The sequence below is a fragment of the Dryobates pubescens genome, chromosome 8 (genome assembly GCF_014839835.1).
Source record: "Dryobates pubescens isolate bDryPub1 chromosome 8, bDryPub1.pri, whole genome shotgun sequence".
NCBI classification, from domain to species: domain Eukaryota; kingdom Metazoa; phylum Chordata; class Aves; order Piciformes; family Picidae; genus Dryobates; species Dryobates pubescens.
This window is the reverse complement of record NC_071619.1, coordinates 13,075,126-13,100,687: the sequence shown is the minus strand read 5'-3', so window position 1 is coordinate 13,100,687 and position 25,562 is coordinate 13,075,126. Positions and strand designations below refer to the sequence as shown.

At 46.6% G+C, this 25,562-nt stretch overlaps 1 protein-coding gene across 1 annotated transcript in view; it reads left to right on the top strand.

Moving 5' to 3' along the window:
• HPSE2 (heparanase 2 (inactive)) overlaps positions 1-25,562 on the top strand; it is a 119,304-nt gene that overhangs the window by 54,100 nt on the left and 39,642 nt on the right. The gene's annotated exons all lie outside the window — the stretch shown is intronic.

Here is a 25,562-nt window from a genome sequence, read left to right as displayed (position 1 = left end):
TTTGGGCTGCTCACGTCGCCTCTGTAGCAGAAAAGTATGTGTGTTTTAGTCCTTGTTGGACTTGTTAGTACCCTGAGCAGTAACTAAAAACAACCTGCTAGTTCTTCCAGGTAGGCTTTGCTGTCAGCTGTGTTCCTACAGTCCCTCGATCCTTGTTGAAGAGCACTGCAAGGCTGAGCTCCTGCTAAGTGAATTATCCAACTTCAAAGCCACAGCAGAGCTGATAGATGGAGTTTTTATTAGTGTTCACATCACGTTTAAGCTGCTTTAAAATGGTAGATTTAAGTTCCAGAAACATGGGGTTTAAGGGGTTTGTGTTCTGCAGAAACATTGCCTGGGACTTTGTGGGGCACATCCGTGCTGGTGGTTCTCTGTAGGCTTTGAGCAGTGCAACACACTGGCACATGGTGACATCAGTGCTACCTTCTGTCTGCATGGCTCTAAGGCTTTGGGGTGTCCAGGAATGAGTACCCCTCTGTGGCATGTGTTCTTCAAAGTGGCTTTCCAAGGGAAGAGTGCCTCCAATGCTCCAATTCAGTGCCAGCAGCTTCAGAGCCACTGGTTCTGTGCTGTTTGAATACAGTTCTCTGGTAGTCCTCTTACTTGGGCACTGAAGGAGCCCAGTCCCTGCTGATGGAGTCTATGAACAGAAAGTTCAGTACAGCTTGTGTTAAGACTAGGACCCAGGGGTTTCTGGCCTTGGGAAGGACTTTTCTCACTGGGTGGAGGAGATGAGGAGAATAATGCTAGGTGTAAGGATGTGTCCTCATTTTGACTTGTTGCAAGTGAAGACAAATAGACTTCATGCCCTCTGGGGATTTAGCTGCCACTGTGAGTCTCTCATCACAGCAGATGTGCAAGATTTTGGCTTGCCGGGCATTTGAGTGCCTTGGTGTGAAACTAACTAGAAATGGACATAGAATTCTATATGCTCAGCAATCAGCTGGGCTTCCTATGCAAAAGAGCATTCTTCCCAGTGGCAATTTAAGTGTGACTCTATTGGGGATGATAATGATAGAAAGAGAAGTCTTGGGGCTGACGGTTCCAGTAATTGTCAGTGTCTGCTTGGGTATGTGGGTACTGCTGGGTTATGATGCACACATGAGGAGTGTCATATTCTGGAGAGAAAAAGCAAGGGTTTACTTTAAATAACTTTAGGGGTGGCAGATGATAGAGGGCAGAAAGGTGACAGCTAGAGGAAACGTTCATACACCAGAAAATCTGGGAGAAAATTCAGAGATGTGGGAAGCTACATGGAAATACAGACTTCACACTTAGGGCAAAGCAGTGCTTGCCCATCTGGAGATAGTGCACACAGAAATACCTAGGAGTTCGCTGTGAGCATCACCCACCAGCAGTCCATCCCGCTCAGGATGCTGGTGCCTCCTGGCGTCTGAAGGAAGTTTCTGTCAAGGCAATGTAGAGGCAAACACTGTGTGCTTTGGTTCTGTGAGGGTATGTCTCATTGTAATCACATTACTTTCTTTAATTGAAAGTCATGCTAGCAATTATAATTGTTGTTCTGTCCCAGCTGACACTTGTGATCTTAAAAGGACAAATTCGTGTCCCGGGCACCTTCCCTGTGCTGCTGAGGAAGAGCCATGTCTGGACCCTAGGGGCTGCTCCATTCCTGGGCCTTGCATCTACTCTCTATAAAAGATGCATGGAGCTTGACTTCTGCTTTGAAGTGAGGAAGGCACACAGCTCTGCTGCCCTATGGCTAACTGATTTCACACCTGCTTCTCGAGTAGTAAAAGCTTGTGTGTCGTCAATGAGCTCTTGGTGATCTTAGACACTTTCTGCTATCATGGCATTTACTGAGCAGCTCAGGCTAATATCTTTCCAGAGAAGATGATTCTCATAACCTGCCAATCATGCAACTTGCCTACTAAGTACATGTAATTAAGTGGGGGATTGGCCTGAGTAAAGCTGGAAAGTGAAATAGAAAATGTGCAGAAATGATAACATGGTGGCACTATGGGATGTTGCCTGGGCAGGGAGGGGACCCCCCACTGTCTGTGAAGCATGGGCAGAGCAGCGTGCTGTGACATATCTTCTGTGGGATGTAGGACAGGTGTGGTTAGTGGTGGAGGGTTTGGGAGGTCAAGTTTATCAGTAAGCAGTGATAAACTCAAGTGGCAGATTAATGAAACTGCCTGACCCCATGGATTTTCTTTGGTAGGGCAAAGATCTGAAACAGCAAAATGCATTTTCATTTAAAGATCAGGTTTGCCCAGGAGGTTGTGGTATCTGAGGAGTCCAAGCCTGACTCATTAGTCACTGCCATTCTCCTGGGACTGATGTGGAGCATCTTGGCTTTTCCTGTTCTTCAAACTGCTGCTCACAGCAGAAATAAGTGATCTGGTCCTCTTCTAATTTCTTTCCCCCGTTTGCCCCTCCGTGGTTTCCTTGTGTGGGCAGTGGAATACTGTAATACTTGTCATACCATGTCATGCATGGCCACGTGGAGATCTGTCCATTTTTGTCTACTCTGAGCTCTGGTTCCCACATTAATATTTCTTCCATACACCAATTGGTGAGTTACAAATCAGTGTCTTCTGTAGGAATTGTGCAGTGCATATTTTCGTGCCCAAGAATCCTATCTCATACTTGTCTGTCTTCATGCTGATAGCTTATGATGGTCCATTGTTCAAAGTCTTGCATTGTTGCTTACATCCTGTCCTTTCATATATTTAACCCTTCTCTGAGCAGGCAGCAATGTAAAAGTGAATCTGGTGCATAGGTTTTTCCATGTAAGGAAAAAAAACCCCTCTCATGCTTTTGACTCTTGAGTGAAACTCAACTGATTGAAGTCAGTGAAGGTGGCTTTGGGAGGTACCTGGCTTTGGATATGCAGAAGCATAGCCAAGTTGATGTGATCACCTTTTTTGGTCTTCATATGGACTGGATAGTGTGGCCAGCAGGAGCAGGGAAGTCATTGTGCCCCTGTACTCAGCAATGGTTAGGCCACACCTTGAGTATTGTGTCCAGTTCTGGGCCCCTCAATTAAAGAAGGACATTGAGACTCTTGAACATGTCCAGAGAAGGGCAATGAGGCTGGTTGAGGGGTTTGGAGCACAAGCCCTATGAGGCGAGGCTGAGGGAGCTGGGGTTGTTTAGCCTGGAGAAGAGGAGGCTCAGGGGAGACCTTATTGCTGTCTACAACTACCTGAAGAGAGGTTGTAGCCAGGAGGAGGTTGGTCTCTTCTCCCAGGCAACCAGCACCAGAACAAGAGGACACAGTCTCAAGCTGCACCATGGGAAGTTTAGGCTTGAGGTGAGGAGGAAGTTCTTCATTGGAATGTGCTGCCCAGGGAGGTGGTGGAGTCACCATCCCTGGAGGTGTTCAAGAGGGGATTGGATGTGGCACTTGGTGCCATGGTCTAGTAGTCACGAGGTCTTGGGTGACAGGTTGGACTTGATGATCTTTGAGGTCTTTTCCAACCTTGTTGATTCTATGAATATTTTTCAAGGATTGTTTTCTGTGCCTTGCTGTGTGAATCACACATGTGAGCAGGAGTGGTGCTTTGAATGTTGCTGCAACTGGAGATCTCGCTACTTGACAGGACAGATTCATGCAATCTCCAATCTCTCCCCTTGCCTTTTCCTTGCAGCTGACAGTTGTCATTCCCCTTCAGCTCTTCATCCCTGGGCTCCCCATGCACCAGCACAGGTGAAACACATTCAATTGGCTATTTCACCTGGACACATGTAGGTGGGAGGGGTGCAGGGTGCTCCACAGGGTGCCCAGAGATGTTGGCTCACCACATGGAGGATGTACTTTGCTGCAGGAACCTTCACAAATTTGGTCAGCTTAGTGAATCAAGAAGGTGACCAAAACGTTTCCTGATTTTTGTGTTCTCAGGAAAAGGGAAACAAAAAATCTGCTGCAGAGACTCTTAATCTAATGGCTAGAGGCAGAACAAGAACCAAGGGCTGGGAGCCAAACCCAAAGAATTCCAATTAGAAATGAAACACAAATAAACTACCTAAGGAAAAAGACAAGGAAGAAGAAGGGGGAAAAAACATCACAAAATAACAACAACAACAAAATGGTTTTTCTTTGTCTTGTAATGCTTTATATTCAGTCTGGATGCCTTTATAGCTTACATATTTCAGCCAAATTTGAATTATTTGGCTCAGCACATAGATAAGTGGGTGAAACACTATAGTGTGTGATGTACAAGAGGTCAGACAAGGTGATCTGATGGTTCCTCTGGCTTTAGAGCCTCTCAGAAGTTTTAGTGTGACCGGAAGGATGGGGCCAGCTGAGGCGTGAGGCTGTGGCTCCATCTGTACTCTCCTGGGACTGACACAGGGTCTGTGTGTGGCCTTGCCTCTTGTTCCTCTGATCTCAGGAGAGGATGCTCTGAAGAGAAGCTAAATGTTATATAACTTTGGAAATCATATATAAAACTCAACTCCTATGGTCCTTGGTTTTTTTTTTTCTTGGGGGGGTGCAGAGTGAGTTGCAACCAACATGTTGTGATACAGCCAATGAGTCTGAAATGTTCCATCGTGTTTTCATTCATTGTTTAAGAATGGGAATTGTGAAGATCTCCTTTGCTTTAATTACCTGATGGTACAGGGCTTCAGACTACCCTTTTTTTTTTTCTCACCCTTGTTTTTTTCACACTTTCCAGAATGTGCCCTTGGGATGGGACAAGTCTGAATTCTGCAGCAGATGCTCTCAGAAGAAAGTTGTTGGCATGAGTGGCTGAAAATAGAAGCTTGTTTACAAGGCTGGTTTTGCATTATCAGCTGTAGTGCTCCAATAATTAAGGCTGTGAACTTAATTAGCTCAGCACTCCATAATTCTCTTCAGCCTCTCCAGGGGCTTGTCTGTATACAGCTCTGTACTGCTTCATCTTGTGCTAGGAACATCTTTATCCCAGGGCAGTTGTGTTTGCATGAGTACCACCTTAACTGCCATGAATCCTGTGCTCCGTTTTCACACACACAAAGCCTCTGTAGGGCTTTCTGGAGAGCCCATCCCTGGATTATTTGGCTGCTTTTATTAAAACCATACAGGCAGAAGAACTGATCTCTGCTGAGGCATCAGCAGAAGTGAATGATGCCATTGTTACTACTGATTGAAAGGGTGCTTTTACACTGGCTTCAACCTTCAATCTGTTCTTAAGTGGAAAATGTTTCTTAATGCTGAATAATGTAGTAACATTTCTGGCCGGCGCAGTCTTTTTGACAATGAAACATTGCCACACACTTGAGAACAGACTGGGGCTGCTGCTTTCACCTCTCCCATCTGGGTTAAGTGTCTCCTGGGCACGGGACAGCATCTTCTCCAGCCCTGACATGAAACAGCCTATTCCCCAGTGACACCACTGCAGCATGCCCAAGCACATCGCGTGGCTGAGACTGCCCTGTCCCTGGGCATCGTCTCCTGTGTATTTCCTTAATCTCAGAGCCAACCCAGGCAGAACTGGGAGATGTTTTCCTTCTCAAGTGCGTGAGCTTCAGCTGTTCTGACTATTCCATGTGTGTGTCCTTCCTGTTTGGACAGACACTTGATACGTACACCTCAGATGGAAAGGGCTGCACATGATTAAAACACATAGCCCAGCCACAGGCATCCTTTTTTTCACTCAGTGTTCTCCCCCCGCCACCCCCAACAAGAGATCCTGGGGGGTTGTAAGGACGTTTAGAACTTATTGTGCAAAGCTTTGAGTAAGTCTTTAACTGTTTTAATGCAGAGGACCAGCTACAAGGTGCTGTGTGCTGCTGGCATGCTGTGCCTACGCGTATCCCAGCTGAGACTTGCTGAGTTTCTGCTGATGTGCTTTCTGTGTCTTCAGGAATATCTTGGCATGCAAAAGTCAAACCTTCCTGATTTATTTGTGTTTCAATTAAAGTCGGTCTGTAAACTGATTAGCTTTACCAAAATACTCACATTTTTGAAATTCTCTGAACTCCCAGGGGAACTGGTGTTCCAAGTTACTAACATGTAACCTTAACATTTCCCCTTAATTACAGGGTTGTGATGAAACCCTCTCTCCCAGCGAGTGTGTAGCTCTGGAACCCACGATGGTTCCTGGCACTTCACAGTATCACAGTACATTAGCAGTTGGAAGGGACCTCCAGAGATGGAGTCCAACTCCCTCTGCCAGAGCAGGATCACTTAGGGTAGTCCACACAGGAATGCATCCAGGTGGGTTTTGAAAGTCTCCAGAGAAAGAGATTCCACAACCTCTCTGGGCAGCCTGTTCCAGTGCTCTGTCACCCTCACCATAAAGTAGTTTTTCCTCATGTTGAGGTGAAACCTTCTATGTTCAAGCTTGAAGCCTTTGTTTCTTGTCTTATTAGTGCATACCACCAAAAAGAGCTTAGCCCCCTCCACCTGACACACACACCCCCTCAGATATTTATACACATTGATCCAATCCCCTCTCATTCTTCTCTTCTCAAGACTAAACAGCCTCAGGGATCTCAGTCTCTCTTTGTAGGGGAGATGCCCAAGTCCCCTAGTCATTGGATTCTCTCCACATGATTGGCAGGTCTCAATCAAGGCAGGATGGTTTCCTTGCACACAGTGGCTCTGCCCAGGGCAATGGCATTTCTGCAGTGTATCTGACCTCACCGATGCTCACATCCAAACACAAAACCATATTTGTTTTACTCTTTTAAAACCAGCAGTTGCATATCTTGGATGCCTTAAAAGACAAGGTAAAAGCAAACAGCGGTATGCTGGTTTTCACGAGCCCCACTGTAAAAGGGTCCCACGGGATGTGGTTGGCAGAACATCAGCAGCTAAAGCAAAGGCACTCCTCACTCTCGCTGCTTTCTCATCCTCCTTTAATACCGTGAGGGCTTTCTGCTGCCTTCTGGCACAGAGCTGGGACGAGCAGCGTTGTCCCTGTCGGTATGGTGGGGAATGGGATCGTGGATTCATCTTCCACGTTGTCTTTTGTTCTGCTTCCCAAATGCTCCAGTGAGTTAATTGCTAGCAGAGGGGAGAGGGACCGCCTGGGACCCAAACCAAAGATACATGCTCAGAAGAAGCAACGATACCAAGATGCAACTTTCTGGCCTTTCAGCGAGGAATGTTTCTGATGGGACCATGCAACTGGCTCCCCAAGCAGGGCCAAGGGGGCAGGTCCAGAGCTGCTATGCTAGATAGCATGAAGGCCAAACTTGCCGAACTTATGGTGGCTAATATGTGATGTAACCCTCGCAGAAACTGAGCCCCTCCATTTTGTGAGACAGAATGTCCTCTAGGAAATATTTTTCACTTAGCTAGTACACGCAGATTCAAGGAAATTCTTTCAGGAGGGCTTGAGTCTAATAAAATGGGAATGTGTGACCCAGCCTGCACCATTATTTGCCCAGTTTTATCCTTTTGTTATTATTTCCAAATGTGGAATTCTCATTCTATCACAGTTCTGCAGGTGAAGCTAGGCCAAGAAAAAACAATGGTCTCCCACAATTACAGGGAGCACCCATTAGGGCTGTAAGGAGGCTAGCAATGCAGGCCAACATCCAGGACAGCACATGTTCCCTGGTGGTTGTGAAAATGTCCCTAATAGCATCCATAAGCCCAGTCCCTGCATGGATGAAGCCCCACTGGTTGAATGGTGTGACCCTTGCAGGGTTGGGTGATGCTCGCTCTCTACAAGCAGGTGGATTGCTTTGCCCAAAAGAGCACAGCATTTGGCTCAGGTGTTCTGGGATGCAACAGCTTACAGGTGGTACCGTCCCCTCTTCTTCCAGGATGTAAATTCTCTAGGATGGAGGCTGTGCCATTTCTACATGCTCATGTTGGAGCGCTGGCCTTTACGTGACACAGAAGACAGCTGCTGTGAGCTGCCAGCAAGCTCCAGGTCTTCTCTGTTCTAATCTGTATGATTTTGCCTACCAAAAGAGCTTCTTTTTAAAAGTGTGAATGTTCCAACTTCTGCCTGCCAGGTATTACAACTGGGAGGGCTGGATCCTTCAACTGCGTCCTTGTTTCTAGTTATAAAACTAAATTTGGACAGCAACACATAATATTTGCAAAGGATTTTAAGTTGGATTTGTGGCACAGACGTGGCAAGTCCCAGTGCTCAGCATTAACCAGTGGTTGATGGGGCTGTGGGCTACAGCAGAGCCACCACAGTACGCTGCAGGGACACTGCAGCTGTGGTACAAGGAGCAAGCAGGATGAATTCGATGACTGCTTCCCAGAATGTAAACTGCCTCACAGCTTAATAGCTCTATTTACGTTGACAGAGATCAGGAAACACACTTTGTTATTTTAGTCTGAAAAAGCTCTTGCAGATGGTAAGCAGAAGCAGCCTGTTTGGAGTTTCTGGTGTTCTCTGACAAGCTAGGTTGCATTTGAGTGTATTAACCTTGCCTTTGAACAGTGCATGATTTTTATCAGCTTGTTTACCAAATTGTCACAACAAGGTAAAAACCCACAGAAGGCTCTCATGCTGGTATGAGAAATGTGCATGTTCTTGGTAGTGGAAGAGGAATAGGAGCTTTCTGCTCTTTGTTACATGTGGCAAGAAGCCTTCTCCTCTTCTCCTCTTCTCCTCTTCTCCTCTTCTCCTCTTCTCCTCTTCTCCTCTTCTCCTCTTCTCCTCTTCTCCTCTTCTCCTCTTCTCCTCTTCTCCTCTTCTCCTCTTCTCCTCTTCTCCTCTTCTCCTCTTCTCCTCTTCTCCTCTTCTCCTCTTCTCCTCTTCTCCTCTTCTCCTCTTCTCCTCTTCTCCTCTTCTCCTCTTCTCCTCTTTTCCTCTTTTCCTCCTCTTTTCCCTTTTAAACCATGGAACAAGCTATTGAGTGGGGAGCTGGAGCGAGAGGAAGATGTTCCACAGGACAAGTTGCTCTCCTCTCCTGCCACCTCCAGCCTCTGCAGATGCGCGGGGCGGGATTTGTCAAGTTGCTCAAAGAAAGCCATTTGTATCGTATAGTTTACTGGCGCCAGCAAGTCCCCCGTTCCCTCCGGGCCAGAGCCTTCCTGTGCCAGCAGGCCAGCTCTCTGAGAGCTGGTGTTGTGGCTGTAGGATCTGAAAGAGTTAAACTGGGCTTGCTGTTCCAAGAGGGAGCGACGAGCCATTGCAAAATGTTTTCTCCTTCCCCCCACCCCCCCCCACCCCCCCGTTGGCTCTGCACGTTGTTTTAAAATTAAATTGGTTCTGGTTAGCAAACAAGAACAGGACAGCAAAATTAAATTTTCTGAGGAATGTTGTGAATCCTGTGTGAAAAATAACCCCAAAATATTTTTTTCCCTCCTGCACTCTTTGGCTTGCCTTCATCTTCGTTTTGCCTGCCATCCTTCCCTCTCTGCTCCCTCCACACACGTGTCAGTGGGTGGCAAGCCTGGTGTCCTTACGCGAAGGTGCATATGGTGAGTGCAGTGGAAGTTAGTGGCAGCCTGGACATCCTGGCTTGGCCAATAAATTCATTTCTTTTTCCTTTCTTATCGTCCTGCATCCTTGCTCGCTTTGTTCTTGCTATCCTCCCAAACCGTGCCCTACCTGAAGCCCATTGCTGCTCCCCCTCTGGCAGGTGAATGCTCTGCGGGGCCAAAGAGTACCTTGGACGTGCAGAAGCCGCAGTATTCATTTTAGAAGCAGAATTGCACCTATAAAGTGCAAATCAGCCTCGTGCAGATGACTACCACCGGCCATCTGCAACGCTTCAGTCTTGCTGGAGTCCAGCACAGGCTCTGTACTGGAAGAGCTACACCCACATAGGGCTCTGTGATGGACAATGCAGATTTCTCCCTGTCGGCTTCCATCTTCCTTATTTATTTATTTACGTGCAGATGGAAAATCTTTGACACAAATTGGCACTCCTTAGATTCTGTTCCTCTGGAAAGCTTCTGCAGTTCTTAAAAGCTTCTCCTCCATTTGGTCAGCCTTGCAGGCATTCGCTGTGCACTTCATAAGTCATTTCTCTAGTCATTGCCTCAGTATTTATGTCAAGGCTTCTTGGATCTTTATTTGTGATTTGGCACAAGTCTGTTCTGAGGGCTCAGCAGACTCTTGCTTTTTTTTCTGTGAACTAGGACATCTTGCTCTGAGACCTTTAGATGGGACAGCAGGTTACTCTAAATCGAGCTTCCTCATGCTTGTGGTGTATATGAAGCACAGGTGGTATCGCTGTTTACTGACATTTGCTATTGCTTTTACTTGGGAAAAACAGCTCCTAATGCCTTGTATGTTTGGTGCCCTGTGAAACTGAGTCCTGGAGGCCAAGAGAGTACCCTGGAAGTGTCATGATGTGGTTGTCTCTTGCAATCTTCCCTTGTCCATTGCTGGAGACAGGAGGCTTAAACAGTCCTCCAGCACAATGTGAAGCAACTGCATGGGCTTACCTTACTGGGAAAGGTGTACAGGGTCAGGAAACAGCTCTAGGAGAAGAATAAACAACTCTGGGGAAGCAGCATGTGCCTGCTCGAAACTTTGCCTCCAGGTGGCACGTGAGGATGGGCATCTCCTCCCTGTGAGCAGTGTTTTCTGGAGCTGGGCTGTCCATTGCACCCTATGTCTGGAACAGGGCTGTGGCTGTCACGGGAAGCCAGGGAGCATTCCTCCCTCGCCATCAGACCATGAGGATAAATAAAACATCTCCATTAATGTTGGATGAAATCAAGGCTTCTGGATTGTGGCCTAAACACGGTCAACAGCTCCTCTGGGCCCTTGAGCTGCCAATAGCTTGCACCTCCTAGTGAGTCTGTCCTTGGGAAGGAGCCATTAGAGGCTAAGAAAATTTTGCAGCTCTCCATCCTTCAAGAAGTGGGAAATCATTACTGATAGGAATTGTAGCACCTCTTATGTGCAGGAAGCACACTGATTAGAACCCAGCTTTCAAGTGCAGTGCCCCAGCTGATGCCCTCCTGGACCATGGTTATCAACAGTGTTGTCAAAACTCTTCCAGGACACCATGGAGCCTGGGCTTCCCTCCTGCTTAGCACTTGTGGTGATTAGATTGCATTTGGGTGAAGAGCCATCAGCAACCCAAGGAGTTTTTCCAGGCCCCTCTGATAGTTATGGGCTTATATTGCATTTGTTATGTCAGGACTTGTGTGCACTGAGGTGTCAGTAAAATTCATCAGAAGGATGGTCTGGGCCTGAAGGATTACCTTGATAAACCTCTCCTCACTGCTGCTGCCTCTTCTAATACAAGTGCTAGATGCATGACTTCCTAACTGGATAGACAAAAGAGCCCTGGAAAGATGTAGTCCTCTTTTACTACACACATGCACAAAAATATTTTGCATTCCTCCCTCAATTGCTGGAGATGTTTACTTCTTCCTTGTTATCAGTCTAGGTGCTGTTGTGTTGCACAGCACTGCGCCACCGCCGGCTTTGGTGAGAAGAGGCTGAGAAGAGACTAGGGTTGCCTGAGCTTGGTGCTACTACTGCCTTCATCCCAGCAGGAGCAGGGAGGTCATTGTGCCCCTGTACTCAGCACTGGTTAGACCGCACCTTGAGTATTGTGTCCAGTTCTGGGCCCCTCAATTTAAGAAGGACATTGAGACTCTTGAACACGTCCAGAGAAGGGCAATGAGGCTGGGGAGAGGTCTCAAGCACAAGCCCTACAAGGAGAGGCTGAAGGAGCTGGGATTGCTTAGCCTGGAGAAGAGGAGGCTCAGGGGAGACCTTATTGCTGTCTACAGCTACCTGAAGGGAGGTTGTGGCCAGGTGGGGGTTGGTCTCTTCTCCCAGGCAAACAGCACCAAAACAAGAGGACACAGTCTCAAGCTGCACCAGGGGAACTTTAGGCTCGAGGTGAGGAGAAAGTTCTTCACAGAGAGAGTTGTTAGCCATTGGAATGTGCTGCCCAGGGAGGTGGTGGAGTCACCATCCCTGGAGGTGTTCAAGAGGGGATTGGATGTGGCACTTGGTGCCATGGTCTAGTAGTCATGAGGTCTTGGGTGACAGGTTGGACTTGATGATCTTTGAGGTCTTTTCCAACCTTATTGATTCTATGATTCTGTGATCCTGGACACCCTCTCTCTCTCTCTATTTTCACTCCTAGTGCCTGACTTGTCCTTATGCTGTCCATCCTCTCGCCCTGTTTGTTCCCTTGGTGCTGATAAAGCACAATCACCTCTCCGGTTGGTAGCTGCAAGCTGGGTTTGAGCGTTTGTAATTTCATCCTATCATCTCTCTTTAAATGCAAGTTCCTTGTGCTGAAGTTTCAAGGGCTTGAGGAGATGATGTGAAATCTGAGTGAGAAGCTGCTGAGTCATTTCTGAGTGCTGTGAGCTCAAATACATTTCTCAGTTCTGAAAGTGTTACGTTTGTCAGCCGCATGGTGATGCACAACCTGCCTGATTTTGTGGGACCAGGCTTCCAACATCCTCAGCAAATACATGGAGTAAGGTCATTGCTTAGCTGGGAATTGGATGCTCTAAATCATTTTCTCCCAGGACAAAAACTAGTCTTTTCTTCTAGCTGTTGACCCTTCCTCCCTGCTCAGAACGAGCCCATAGCCTTTCTCAGATACGGAAACTTTCCTATTCTCTGCTGTCAAAACTTTCAGCCCTCCTTTTTTGACTCCCTTTAAACTTCCCCAGCATGCCATGGGGTGGTGATTTGCCTTTCACTGGGCTCACCTTTTCTTGCACTTCCCTCTTCTAACGCTACCCACATGGTTCCTATTTACTGGAGGTGGGAGCCAGTGGGCATATCCCATATGTAGTCTGAGGGGCTGGGATTCTCAGGTGGAATTATTTGAGACTGCCAAGCAGTTTGGGGGGGGATTTATTTTAATAAGTTGATTTTAATATTTGTCCATACATTTCTTTCTTTTTTTTCCTGTGGAGATTATCCTGTATCCAGAAAGATGATTGTTTACTTAACCTGTGAGATGCATCCAGTTGAACCCTGAGAAACTGTGCTTCTTTAGATCCACCTTTATCCCCAAGAATTGCCTCTGAAAGCTGGCTCCTCTGGCTGGGGGCAGGATCCCTCTCAGAGGCTTAACAGAGGTTATTTGTTTAGCTTGAGTAAGTTTAAAACTTTGACAAGTACACCACAAAAGTCTCAGATCCTTCTCCCAGAAGGCAAGCCAATGACACCATTAGCTTAATCCAGCACCTCATATACTTGATTTTAATACAACTCTTTAGCTCCAGAGTATGATGTATTTTCAGTTGAAGGATTTGTGTTCCAGTAGTAAGAGAGGAGAAGGAGGGAGAGCAGTGCTGTAGGTCACTCAGCAGTTGGGTACACAGATGTACTAAAAGACATGCAGAGGGTCTCTCTGGAAAAGAATTAACATCTGACATATAAATCCATTCATTGATTGGAGTAACTCAAGGCAGAGCCTTTTGCTATCTGTATAGCTGGGTCCCACACACTGCAAGTGATATCTGTTTTCATCTGCCTCTTCTGCCTATGTGGCCCCCTGCATTTTTGACAGCCACCTCTAGGCATGATACAAGTAATGGATTATATTTGAAGCTACTGTCCTGGCAGGCCATGCAAGCACCCCTCTTCCATCTCCACAGCAACCAAGGATGTGGAGGAGTTGTGCTGGCAGCAGTGGCTGCAGAGTAGCTGTTGGGAAATTTAACATCCATCACATCCAAGTCCATATATCTGCAGTGTTGATCTCCAGGGATGGGCTGGCTTTGGGATGTTCATCAGGAAGATAAAGAGGTATAGAGCTTCTGTAGAGTTCACCTGAGACAGTCTGTGTGATTACTTCACAGGAAGTCATGTCAGGTCTTCTCTGCTCATCTTAAAAGGGTAAAGAAAAGTAGTTCAGATGATGATATCTCCATTGTAGTAAAACTGCAGAAGATGCATTCCTCTCAAATGATGCAGGCAGTGAGGGGAAGCTGAGGGTATTGGGCATGCGTCTGCATCCAGGGGAGTAGAGCAGTAAGCACACTTTTGCCATGCCAGGAGTAAACCCTTTCAGCCAAGTACAGCATTGTTGCAAGAGGGCAAGCTGATAATGGCAAAATTCTGGGAGAAAAGGCAGAAAAAGTATTTATTGAGTGCATATGAATCTTCTGTGTTCTTTTTATATATATATCTATAGTGGTAACTGACCACTTTTATGATTTAGGTTTCTTAAGTGGGCTTTCATCTGTTCTTTCCTTATTCAGATCTGCTTCTGCTTCCCACTTCAGATTAATGCAATTATCAGCCATGCCACAGTTAATTTTTTTTCCTCTGAAAATTAAAGCAAAGAGCTGTCTCTGTGTCAATGTTGGATCTAATACATTGTTTACTCTTTTTGCAGCAAGTTATGGACTGATATTTTCCCTCTCTTCCTTCTTGTTGGTGGGTTTGTTTTTTTTTTTTGGTATGTATTTGCAGGGTATTTTCCTGCTGTTCTTTCCACTCCTTTCTCCCCTGGACCCACAGCACAGCTGTTGCTTCTCCATCTCTTACTGGTTGGGAAATGCTGCCTTAAACTCCCTTCCCCAGAGATCCTCTTGACCTGTGCCCTGAATTTGTTCAAATTTGCTTTTTCTGAAATACATTATCTTTAATTCGTTGTTCTCATTCCTTCACTGTCTGAATTTGCTGAACTTCATGGTTTTGTAACCACTTGCACTCAGATTTACTTCCAGTTTTGCACTATTAATCAACTTTCTGTATCAATAATATTCAAATAATAAACATCCACTCCCCTGCTACTTTCCCTTCTCCAGAGCAACTTTTCCCCTCACGTTCCAGCAGCTTGCTGCGTCCAGGATCTGCCCTGCTCTGTCTTTAGTAGATGCCAGGGTAATTAAAATTACCTTTTCCTACCAACTCCTGCTTCAGTGAGACACTCAAAAAGGCATTGTCTCTGTCCTGTTTCTGATTAACAGAGCTCTGTGGAGCTCCTTTGCTCTGTGTCTCTGACTCTGGGGATGTGCACAGAGTCTATTTCTCACCTGTTCTTGAACCCCAAAGTATTCTTCAGGCAAAATTCCCTTCCTATTTCCTCCTCCCTATTCCTAAAAAAGTTCCATCTTCTCTTATTGATATTCCTTTTCAATGGTGCCTTCTCATCAAGCATGGAAAGTGTGAGGCTAAATGCTGTAGTTGTATATGAGAGCTTTGAAGCAATCTTGTTCATTCTCTGTTCTCCTGGCATATATGTGCAGGTATATAATATGATTAGGAGCTTGCTTTACTAATTGTAATGTGTGGTTTTCTCTGAGCCTCCTTTCCCTTAGCCATATCCTAAGCCTTCATTTGGCATTAGGACATAGCCACTAGCTTTTGTAAATTACTTCCTTCAGACCTAGTTTCCACATCTGTCTAGGTTGGAGAGGTCCAAACCATCTTCACCTAGATGCTACTTTTTTTTCCAGCAGCTCCCCTCTGCAGAAGACCATCTTGCCTGGGCAGCAGCTCTGCTGCTGGTGTAGAGGAGCAGGAGTTTGTGCAGACCTGTCCTCCTTCAGAACATCAATACTGTTTAGTGAGATCCTAAATGCTGTGCACAGCAGTGGTTTGCTGACAGGGTTTGGTAAGACTTGTAGGACAGCCAAGACCTGCAGAATTGATTGGAAGCTTGGAACAGCTTGCATTACTGTGAAGATAGAGAGGACTAGCAACAAGTACTGCTTAATGAGCTTTTCTTTAGAGGAGGCTTGATCTTAATCTGAAGTGATGCAGAAGAAGCAAAAGCCTAGCAGGCAGAGGCATGGCAAGATCCAGTCACTAGAAGGCCCAAACAGGTGAGTTTGGACTAGAAGCCAGATGCTTATTTTGACCATAAACTACAAAATGACTACAAAATTTTACACAGGCATAGGCTGATTTCCATGCTTCCAGCAATTTTGAAGCTGGTGGTGGATACCATTACAACAGATCTGAGCTGTCCTGCTGAGGGACTAAGGTTGGCCTTGGCACCTCTTGGGCTGTGTGGTGCGGGACATCAGGCTAACGACACTGACCTTTTCTGGCCGTTCATTTGTGCCTCCAAACTCAGCTCCAGACTGCACCCTGTGCGCTTTGGTGCCAGATTCTCCCAAAGATTAGCTGGGGAGAGCTCCTGCCAAACCAGGTCCCTCCGGCTGAGCTGTATCTGTGAGCCCAGAGGAGTAGGAAGAGCCAGGGACAGTTCCTTCAAATGTTTTACAGATTAAGACCAGGGGCCTGGATCTGTGGGAAGTCAGTGGAGTTCACAGACCCCAGCAGGCTGTGGTCCTTGCTGCAGCACTAAAGATCCGCGCCAACAGTTGCCGTCGTCCTCATCCTGTTCAAACGCAGCAACACTCAGCCGTGTGGACAAGAGCTCTTGACATTATTTGAGTGCAGCTGGAGGCATCTTCTTTAGCCTTGAAAATGCCTCTTTCTTGGCAGTGTTTTGTGTTTATTATAATCCTGTCTGTAATGTGCAAAAGTACATTTCTGTTTTAACTTCCTCCTTTATGTACTGAGGAGTGTGGTTTTAATTAAGGATTTCGGATTGAAACATTTCCGGTTTTATGCGTTGTTTTTTGGTTGGGTTTCTGTTTTTTTTCCTCTTTCAGGACAGTTTTCAGTTAAAATGTTTTAAGAGTTTTGAAAAACACCAGATGCCCAGTTCCAGAGTGTGCAAAGAGCCCTAGTCACTCCCTCTTCCTCCCAGGGAAATCAGCTGCTCCAGCGAGTGGGAGCAGCCAGGGATGGCCAATGGCATGAAATGGGGTCAGCAGGCAGCAGAGGATGGGCTAGGACTGGAATCAGTGGTTTTCAGTGGTGCACCATGGCTGCAGCTCCTCACACGATAGGAAATAGTGAGTCAGACCTGTAAAATGAAGCACCTGATTTTTTGCTGAATTCTGGCTTTGCCCCCTCCTCCCCCCAGACAGCTAAGGGATTGTAAGAGGAGATGGGCAGCTCCTTGGTTAGCGGTAGAGCATCTCTGTTGCAGCACCCACTGGTGAGGGAACTGGGTGTGCCCCTGCATCCCTGGCTGCAGCCCCCACCCACGAGGAAGCGAGGCCAATGCAAACAACTTGTAAAAGAAAATGGTTGTTTTGGTGTACATCAGCTGCCATGAAAAGGAAAAACAAAATCAGTCCAGGTTTTAGTTCTCCTGGTAGCAGAAGAGCTTTAAAGTGTGTCCTATAAAGGCACTCAAGTTGTTGTTTGGGTGTTTTTTAAACATCAGGCAATGAAAATGATGCTAAAACCAGGTTTCTTGAGCCAGTCTCGTGATTTTTGGGGACTTTGACTCATGATTTTTGAATGTTGGGGTTTGGCAATGCTGAAGTCCTGTTTGAATTCGTTCCCGATGTGGTATTTCAGCTCCCTGGCATGACTGATCGGTGTCACTGTCTTCGAGCAGCGAGAGCCCCCGGGGGGGTGAGGCGGGGGAGCAGAGAGGTTTGGTGCAAGGCGCTGCGCGTTCAGCGGCTCCGGGGACACCGCCGGGTGGGTCTGGCTTGCATCCCTGCCTGAGGCTCTTCTGAATCGAGCCTCGTGGTGGCCACATGACAGCACTGCAGGCAGCAAAAATGGAGTATGGGAGTTGCTGGCCAGGTTGAAGGGAAGGGGTGGTCTAGAAGCATGGATTACATGCGTTAAGCATTCTACCGAGATGAAATGAATGTGTTGAAAGCATGCTTCATACCTGTACATCTTTCACAGAATCACAGAATGTATTTGGTTGGAAGAGACCTTCAAGATCATCTTGTCCAAGCTTTGACCCAGCACTACAAGGTCAACTCTAAACCATCTAAGCACCAGGTCTATATGCCATTTAAACACCTCCAGGGATGGTGACTCCACCACTCCCTGGACAGATGGTTCCAATGTCTGATAACCCTTTCAGTGAAGAAATGCTTCCTAACACCTGGTCTAAACCTGTGGGCACTACCCTGCAGCTGGAGGTGAGCAGGTGGACAGGCATGGTACCTGCCCTTGGATCTCACTCTGCCTCATGTTACAGTGTGTAGCTGTACAGAAAGCTATGGTGTTATCTTGTACACACCTGTGGGAGTTTGGGCTGCACAGGGTTTCCCATGTTCTGGGAGGGGAGACTTTTTCACAGAAGGAGACCCTCTTCTATCTGCCTTCCTTGCCTGAAGAGCAGCACTGTACAGCAACCTCTTTTCCCTGGCAGTATAGAAATGGCTAGATTTATACCATATAAATCACCATTCCACCCACCTTTGGGCAATGTGCTTCATCTGCCCAGGTACCTCTGCCTCAAAGCCCCCCGTCCTGATGTGATTCATAGCCCTGTCCTCTCTGCAAGGTGGCTGGGAAGGGCATTTGGCCCTCTCAGCAACCATCCCTGTCCATTTCCAGCTGCCTGCCTGTTTGGGAGCTCACAAATCGCTGAGTGCTCAAAGAGCTGACCACTTCTTGCCTATTTGGGAATGCTTTTAAATTGTTCCAGAAACTGCTGTTTGTTGATAAATGAGGGAGATTGCAGAGAAGTATTTTAGCTAAACTGTGTAGAAGAAGGAATGAGCTTCAGTGCAGTGCTGCCAGCTGTCATTGGATTTAGAAACACACATCATAGATTCTGTTGCTTTTCAGACAGCTGTGCTTATAGCTGCTCTTATAGCCATATAAAACAGTCATTCTGTCAGCAAAAGGTCTGGCTGTGGAGCTGGGTTGTATCTGCAGTCATGTTCCTGAGCCTGGCAGGTTTGCTTCTTCCACGTGCATAGGTAAAAAAGTCTGGAGGAAGGTGGCTTTGTGGCATGGTCTGTAACCTGCCACAAGCTTCTCAGCTTTGCACAGGGTCAAAAGCAAAATGCTGGGCTGTGCCCACTGCCTGTGGTGCTGAAAGGGCTTGTCTTCAGCACCCTTGGTCATTAGGAGTAGGTAGTTGCTGTTCTGAGAGAGTGTTTTAAGGGATTTTACCCCAAGTCTGCAGCTGCTGCTCAAGAGCCCAGAGGCTAGCTGGAGGTCAGGCTGACAAACCACAGCTTGTTATAGAGGCACTCACAGCAATCAGGCCCTGTCCTCTGTTGTTCATCCTGTTTGGACTTTAAAGTTGAGAGCCCCAGAGATCAGAATTCAGTTTGGAAGAGGTTCCTCAAGGGAAGGGAGGTTGTGCCAATTTATCAAGTTTGAACCTTTTTCACAGGCTCAATACCGATTTTGATAAAACCATATCCAGGATGGGTTTCCTGTGTAACAGAGCAGCTTTAGATACCTACTCAAAGTAGTATTTGGGTATTTTACATGTATTTCATCTGCATTCCCTTATACAATGTGGAATGACTTCAAGCAAACTAGTCTGGCTGCATCAGGAGGCTGCTCCACAACTGAGCTAAGAGTGGCACTGAGTTATGGCTGTGCATGCTGCTTCTCACCAGTCCCTTGTGCACATGGTTTCAGTACCTGTATCTCAGGTTGTTGCCAGCTCTTGGTGGGATGAGATGCCTCCATCAGAGGCCCAAGGATACCCAGTGGTGCTGGCATTTTTGAGCAGCAAGGGTACTGGTGAGCTGTACCAAAGTTTCCCCTGGAGCGGTTTCCAAGGCTCAAGCCCGGTGATCTGGGTTGGCCAGGAAGGTGTGCAAGAGCAGGTGGTGCTCACAGTCTTGATTTTCCTCTTGCTTTGTTGTTGTTCTCTCCTCAAACCTGTAGCTCTTTCCCCACCCACCTCCATTTCTCTCTGAAACTCTAGGAGATGCTGGATTCATCCCGATCCAAAAGGGAAAATGTCTTAAGTTATGCAGCAGAAGAAAAGAGCTTTTTTAGCTGTAATGTGATCTTGGTTCGTTCCCAGGCACCAGTCTGGAACAGAGGGCTTGGAAATTGCCCCTCTAGCCGTTATCTGAGCTTCATAGCATTTGGAGATTGAACCCAGATCCCGCATCTCTTCTGAAACTCCATGACGATTTACACTTGTTTCTAGAAACCATTACTGTCCTGTGAGCTCTTTACTATGGGAGGATTGAAAACAGAACCATTCTGCTCCTTTGAGCTTGCTTTTTTTGCGTGAAGGCAGAGCTCAGGGCTCATTCCTTTTTCTCACCATTTGAGGATTAAGGCCAATCCTGACTGTTATCCGACCTCGATACCATTTACACACCGAACCCAATGCTTATGGCTTTTATCTGAGCCCCTACAGCATCTGGAAGCAGGCCATGCCCCTTGTCTGGTATCAAAAGTATTATATTAATTTGGGATTCATTCCACAAAATGAGGCTGTCAGCCAGACTCCTTAGCAATTGGATATTGAACCCAGACCTCGTGGTTGTCTTCCAAGTTATATGCCAGCTGGGAACTCGGCCCACAATCCATGGCTGCCAGCCAAGATCCTTATTGGTGAGAGATTGACACCAAGCCCCCAGACTGCTATTGCTGTACGGTGGTGTGAAGGACTAAACCTAGCTCACGTGGTCAGCGTAATCACCTCTGCACTGGCAGTAAGATGAAAAATCTAGTTAAAGGTTTGAATGAATATTGAGGGTCGATGTTCAGCTGCTTAAAGACCAGGGATGATGACAACAATTCCCTTGGAACAAGGCCCCCATGATACTCCGGGGGGAATAGCTCCAGATCCCCCATCTGTCATCCAGCTGCATATAAAATCCAGGTTCTCATTAACACACAGTGCACAGCATTTCTTTACTGGCTGGCAGTATTAAAACCAGTTCCTCCAACTTTCAGGTATTCTTCAGATGGGATTAAGCTAGATCCCTTTTCTATAGCACCATTAGCTCTGCCAAAGCACTTCTTGTCGCTCAGAGCAGACCTCCAACACTGCACCTTGCCTTGGGAAGTGTTCCCTGCATGCAGCACATCCCCCAGCTTTTGCTTCCCTGTAGAGCAATAAGGAAGCCTGGGAGGTAAATGAGAGTAAATGACAGTCCTGCATACCTCCATCCTCTTCAGGGGAAACTGGGAGCCTGACCAGGTGGAGGGAGCATTTCAGGTGAAACGTGTGTCTCAGATGAGCATATTTTTCCCTCCTGCCAGCAATTGTGCCTGGGAATTGTTCAGCATCTTTACACAGTGTGGTTTTACTGCATAGCAAAGTGCTTCAAAAGACTGAATTAAAACCAAACAGCTTCCCAACTGGGATGGTCATCATTAGAATGCAATTTCCAGCAACTGTGTGGGTTTCTTGGTAGCCTCAAAAATCTTCAAAATTGTCATTTAGCAGCAACTTTGCAGGAATGGCTTAGCATGCAGCCAGATTAGGAAAAACTTCCCATGATCCAGTGGATCAAGCTTGATGTTACAGTGCCTACAAACAGTACGGGATGCTGCTTTGCCTCTGAACTCGCAGCAGTGGCAAAGGCTACCATTCGGTGCTCTAGCTGCAAATTGTGGATGGGAGGTTCTTGCTTCTCAGTCTGGAGCCCTAGCATGAGTGGAGATGGAATCCATGGGAAGATGTCAAGCCAGTTTCTCAGACCTGTCCCATGGGTCTTCAGTTACTCTGATTGCCTGTGGCATATCTTCTGATTCATATTTATTTGCTAAGAAAACATCAAGTCCTCACCACACACACATGTTGTTTTATGAGGATTTTTCAGCCCAAGAGAGCCAGTGCAAATGCAATTCAGCTGACTATGGTGGCAATTTATTTGCAAATAAATTTTCCATGTACCCTCTTGGGAATACCTTTCTTTTTCCCTCCATTGCTCTTGCCAACCATCTTACTCATCCCTTGTCTGAACACTCTGTACCGCTCTTTCAGCCCTCTCCCTCAAAAGCACTCTTTGGACTTCTCCTTGCTGTTTGCCAGGTCTTTCCCAACCCCTTCTTTCCACTTTCTCCTGCATAGCCCTGGAGGGGTTGGGAATGCTGCTGGTTGTAGTGCTGGCACCAGAGGCTGTTTGCAGGGATGCTCCAGGCATTGCTCAGGATTTATGGGGAATGTTGAATTGAATAACTGTGATGAGTTGGAATTGGTATTTCTAGAACTACATTTCTTGATGAACAGAAGGCTTCTGTTGTGCAATTGTTCAGTCTCTCAGCTAACCTGTGGATCTGGGGAGTGCCGCCCATTCTGTGCTCAGCTCTCACCCTGTGCTCCTTAGTGCTGGCACACCCTGCACATGCAAGAGATGGATGTGGTGAACTGTGGGGATAGAGGGAACAGGCTCTCCTTTTGTGTCCTCCTCGTTGAATTCCCCGAGTTACAAAAGCCTCCAGCACACTATGCCGTGCCCTGCCTCCTCACAACCCACTGGCTGGTCTCAGTCTCTGTCTCAACATGCACATGAATTTCCACTCTTCATGCTAAACCTTGCCAAAGCAAAATGCCTGAAGTATAATAAAAACGTGGAAGACTTTCAAACCCAGATATAATTGAACTGCCCATCTTAGCAAATGGCAGTCAATACTACATTCTTTTAAGTCTCTAGTATAATGTTTAATTCAGTAACTACGACTGGAAAGTCTGGCAGTTTAAAATAATTAGAAAGAGAGACATTTTAATGTGACTCAGATACTGTGTTGGCATGCCACAGAGTTAAGTGCCATCCATCTTGCAGAGAACTTTAAAAGGTAGCCGTGTATAAAAAGGAGAAAAATGGGAAAGACTCGCAAAAGACCTACTCGTCCCATAGACACCCCACCCCACCCCCCCATCAGCATTTGTGGCCTCACAGGCACCTTCTCTTCCATTTTGAAATTGTTTGTCTCCCTCTGTGCAGGGTGAGAATCCATGCAAACAGCCAAAATCTTAAACTTCTGTGCAGAGCTTCAGCTGAGGGCAGGATTGCAAGCAGATCTTCACTGGCAGCCACCCAGCCGTGCATCATCGGGGCCAGGTTCGCTGTCCAGATGCATTCAAGCCTCTGCAGCCGAGGATGTAAAAGGTTGAGAAAGCCCAAATATCTTCTGATTTTTCTTTTAATTGAATTTTTGTTTGTGTGTGTGTGTGTGTGCCAGTGCCAAGGGGCCTGGAGGTCTTTAGATGTGGCACTCGGTGGCATGGTTTAGGTGATGTTGTGGTGTTAGGTCACAGGCTGGACTTGATGATCTCAGAGGTCTTTTCCAGCCTCAATAATTCTGTGATTCTGTCTCTGCTCACTCCCTGCTATTAGCCCCAAACCCACCAAGGCAGGTGCCCATCCCTCCTGACAGCTGCCAGCAGGCGCTGCTGCTGGGTGGGAGGGAACAGAGCACAGAGGTTTGCTGCTTAGGTTAGCATCACTCCATTAGGAAGTGGCAGAAGCTGACTGTGAGCATCCTTGCACGTTTTTTAACTCTCCTGCTTTAGTTCTTTTTTTCCCCTTTATCTTTTCTCCCTAAACTCAGTGGCATGTGAGTGCTGAGCATGTGCATCTCTGCGCCACAGAGGGGGAGAAGGAGCAGGGAGAGTGTCTTATAAATGCAGTTCTGCTCTATTAAGATTCATTCTAGTACGACAATGGCTTTTTCTATTGAAGTGGTTTGTGAAAGCTTTGCCTAATGATCTGTTAGCTGAGGAAAGGTTAAATTCCTGAAAGATTTTCTGTGTTTGATGAAGAAAAAACAGTGCAATTATCCAGAATTCAAAGTGAGGTTTAGCCAGCTGTTAATAATACTGCGAGTCTCTGTGTTCTTGTTATTCAGAAGTTATGTGGCCATCCCTAGTTATGGCAGTAAAATATTTATAGCGGTCTCTTTTGGCCCTGTTTGTTCTTATGGAGGGCTGAACACCACTCAAGGTCTTCTAAATATGCTTCTTGTTGTGCTGTAGCCACTTATGACACAATACCCTCCTCATCCAACTGCAGTTTCTCTCATGGAGATGTCCAATTTAAGGCAGGCACCTCAGGAGAGGTCACACATGCCCTTTAACCACAAATGCTAGAGCAAGCTGTGCAAACTGGTCATTAAAGCTCTGCTAGTCACCGAAGAGACTGGTGCTTCCAGGTTCATCGATTCCAAGACATCTGCCAAGGATGAAGGAGAAAAATGGACTTGATACCTGATCCTGTTGCTACCAAAAGTGCTCATATTAATAATGTGATTTGATGCAGAGATTGTTTTATGAGTAGTTTCCTGCTCTTTGCGGCGTTGTTGCAATCTTCAGGTCAGTTTGTGTGTGGGGAGGCCATTGAAAACGTACAGGAACAGCCCACAGACATCTGTGCGTTTCTCCTAGCTCTCTCCCCTGATTGCTGAGCTTTCAAGCTTGGAAAGTCATGGCAAAACATAAAATACACGTGGCATCTCTGTGTCCAGGCACATGGAAACAAAATAAGTGTCATGGGGAAAATATAATTTCACAGTGGCAGGCCCTGCAGTGGGATAAGCAGACGGCTTGTTTCCTCTGGTGGATGCATGGAAAATCAATTCCCAGTCCTCTGCAGAGGCTCCTAAACAGGAACCAAATCCCCTCCTGTAGTCCTTAAGAACTACAACAGTTTGGCGCCAGCACAGGAGTTTAATTTCTAGCAGGGGCACTGGAGGTAACACCTTTTTGCTATCTTCATGTTGTCATTTAGGTGTCTATCATACCCCTTTTATGGCAGTCTTATTGCAGTGCAGCTTTTTTTTTGCCTGGAGGTCTGAAGTGAATGAGTATTAAGCAACTGTATCTGTCTCTAATTCACTAAACATCCAGAAAAGCAGCTAATGTGCCTGAACCAGTGGGATGAATATATTAGATTAATCTAATTCAGCTACTTTTCACTCAAGCAACCAGTAGCACTTTAAAAAAAAATAAATAAATTTTTTAAAAAAAAGGGTTGTGAAAGGGATTAGGAATTTTCTTTCCCACATTTTTCCTTTCTTCTTTCCATGACTTTACTGCATTCCGTTAAACACCAGCTAGTCAGTTCGCTTATTTCGTTGACCCTCCTTAAAGTGTCACTTTCAAAGTAAGTTTGTTCTTCTCAAGAGTGAGATCTGGCTCTGTGTGCACTGAGGCTTTCTGTCACCAGAAAAGGTGGCAGAATAAACACAGATGTGCAGGCTGTGAGCAGCTCATCCTGGCCAGAGCACACAACTCCCGGCTGTCGCCATCTCGCTTGCACCTCGGTCAGGCAGTGCGGGCGAAGGGAGGCTTGGAGCATCATCTCTGGGCTTAGAGCAATCGCCTGGACATGCAGCTGCCTCATCTCCATTCCCTTCAGCATCCTTGGCCGTGGTGGTGCATGCTATCACCTTAGTGCCACGGCAAGTTCGATGCATGTATCCTCTGCTCCTTCATGCCTCTCTTTATTGGAAAGAGACCCAGAGCAGGCTGCCTGGACCCTTCAGTTTAACAACAAATTACTGGTAGCTGCCCTTGGTGTGTGTATTTCTCACTGGGGCTCAGTCTAGGTCAGGGTTACATCATTTTGTGGAGAGAACATCATGTATAATCATGTCAAAAGCCTTTAAAACCATCAAGGTATAAGACCTAAACAGCTGCTTCGCTGCCCTCCAGCCCTACTCTCCTGTCAGTAGATTGCTTCAGTGTGATTTGTTCTTGACACATTCCTGTGGCTGTTGATCATCTCCTTATATTTTGTAAGTGCTGACAAGCATCTTGGTTATTTGTCCAAGTATTTTTCTGGGACCTGAAGCCAGTCTGCCTATCCTGTAATTCCCCAGCGCTTCCTTCCCCTCTTCTGAAAGTGGAGTTCTTGGTCTGCCCTCCCGAGCTCCCTGGAACCTCCCCATCCCTGGTGTCTCCTCACAGTTAAGTGGTTGCATCTCCAAGGCTGCTTCAGAAAGCTTGCTGAGTGTCCTGGGATGCAGTTCAAGAGGCAGGGA